A 2,443-nucleotide genomic window follows, 5' to 3' on the forward strand; every position below is an offset into this window, starting at 1 on the left:
AGTTGGATACCTCCCCCTTTAGGCACATTGCTATCGCATCCGATGTTGGTGCGGCGGGATACTACACCGCTGCCTACTCCACGGTCACCCGAGAGCCCTTCTACCATCAGAACCTGGTTCTGCATGCTGATGGGCTGGATAGAGCTAACCGAGCTCTTCGCCACGAGTTGTACACCACCCGTCAGCACCTGTATCGTGCTCTGACGCTGTTGCACCCCTCTGTCCGCTCTGGCGATCTGTCGCGTTCTGCGATCTACCCTGCCCGGACCGTGATGCCCCAGGGCGTCGGCTGGCCAGATGTGGGAGGCTACTCTCCTGCATTGGGTCCTCTCCTGCCACCTGCGCATCGGGTTCCGCACCAGAGTATCCATGGGCCCCAGGCTACTCGCGTGGAGGTCTTCCCTTCGCGTCACTACCAGCTGTCGGGCTACACCTACCTCCGCAGTACCGCATGGGACTGACGTAGACTTGCTTATTAGTGTTAGCTGCATTCGCCGCAAGCCTGTGTGCCGCCTATGATGTCTTAGCCTATGTACCGAACTCCGTGTAACGAACTCTATGCTGATCTCTTTTGTAAGATATGCCGACTACTATGTAGTATCTGTCATGCTACGTTCGTTGTGCATGTTTCATCATGAATGATTCTTGTTTTTACAATTCCTCAATGCTGAACTACCCCTGTTAAATATTAGCAGGATGGTTAGACCAGGTGGTCGTGGTCGTGGTGGCAACACCCCACCACCACCTGAGTACATGGCTGGGATGATGCAACAGTTTGAGCTGAATCATCAGTTCATGGAGAATATTATGGCTCAGTTTCCTCGCCCCAATATGAACCAGCAGCCAACCCCAGTAACTCTGCAGGATTTCATGCGCCTGAACCCAACTGTGTACCGCAGCTCAACTCAGCCTCTGGATGCTGATGACTGGCTCCGAGACATCACCTATGAGATGGAGTCTGCTGATGTAGCCCCTGCCAGCTATGTCACCTTTGCTTCCTTCTTCCTGAAAGGACCCGCAGCTCAATGGTGGGACAGCCACAGGCGTACTCTGCCAGCTGGAACAATCATCACCTGGCCAGACTTCCAAGCTGCCTTCCGTGCTCGCTTCATCCCTCAGGGAGTTATGGACCGGAAGAAGCGAGAGTTCCGCAACCTCACCCAAGGCAACAAAACTGTGGAAGCTTATCAGCGGGAGTTTCTGGACTTGTCCCGCTATGCTGAAGAGGACATTGCAACTGATGCACGCAGACAGGAGAAGTTCCGGGATGGCCTTCAAGCTGACATCAAACTCGCACTTCTAGTGCATGATTTTGCTGATTTCGCCACTCTGGTGAACAAAGCCATCAATGTCGAAACTGGTCTGCAGGAATACCAGAGCTCTCACAAGCGCAGCCGTGACACAGGCTCATCTTCGGGCCCGTCCTCGCAGAAGCGCAAGATATGGATTCCCAACAGCATGTACCAGCCAAGTGCACCTGCCCCAAGGCAGTCCTATGCTGCACCTCGTCTGCCTACGGCTCCAACTAGGCAGCCAAGGCTTCCAGCTCCACCACCCCAAGCTCCTGTTCCTACTCCCGGGAATGGTTTGTGCTTTAGGTGTGGACAACCAGGGCACCGTGCTAGGGAATGCAACCAGAAACAGAATCAACTGGCCCTTCCAGCAACTGGGCGTGGAAGCAGCCAGCCTCGCAACAACAGTGCCAAGTCTTATGGTCGTGTTCATGCCAACCATGTTGATCTCAATGAAGTTCTAGACCAGCCTACTACCGTGATGGGTACACTCCTCGTAAATTCAGTACCAGCATCTGTTTTATTTGATACAGGAGCATCACATTCTTTCATATCAGCTGAGTTTGCATTCATGCATGGCATCAAATACGAAGAGATGAACACTGCGATTGTGGTACACACCCCTGCGGGCCAGTGTCAAACCTCTATGGTTAGTCACAACGTTCCCGTTGAAATTGAAGGACTGGAGTTCCTTGCCTCCCCCATCGTACTAAAGTCCTGTAGCATCGACCTCATTCTGGGAATGGATTGGTTGAAAGCGCATACTGCTTCTATAGTTTGCGCCACTAAGGTCGTCCATCTGCTACACCCTTCTGACGAAATAATAGCTTACCAAGCTCATCTAGTTCAGAACGCCGAGGCACGACTTTATGCCTTGAACGCGTTGAACGCTGCACCACTCGAGGGCATTGAAAACATTCCCGTCGTTCGTGAATTCCAAGACGTCTTCCCAGAAGAACTTCCAGGGATTCCTCCTGCTAGAGCTGTCGAATTCATCATCAACTTGAAACCCGGCACTACCCCTATAGCTAAACGACCCTACAAGATGCCGCCGCATGAACTCATTGAGCTTAAGGAGGAAATCGACAAATCTCTTGTCAAAGGTTTCATTCGCCCAAGTTGCTCTCCTTGGGGAGCACCTTCTCTCTTTG

This window comes from Triticum urartu, chromosome 7 (assembly GCF_003073215.2).
Source record: "Triticum urartu cultivar G1812 chromosome 7, Tu2.1, whole genome shotgun sequence".
Taxonomy (NCBI): domain Eukaryota; kingdom Viridiplantae; phylum Streptophyta; class Magnoliopsida; order Poales; family Poaceae; genus Triticum; species Triticum urartu.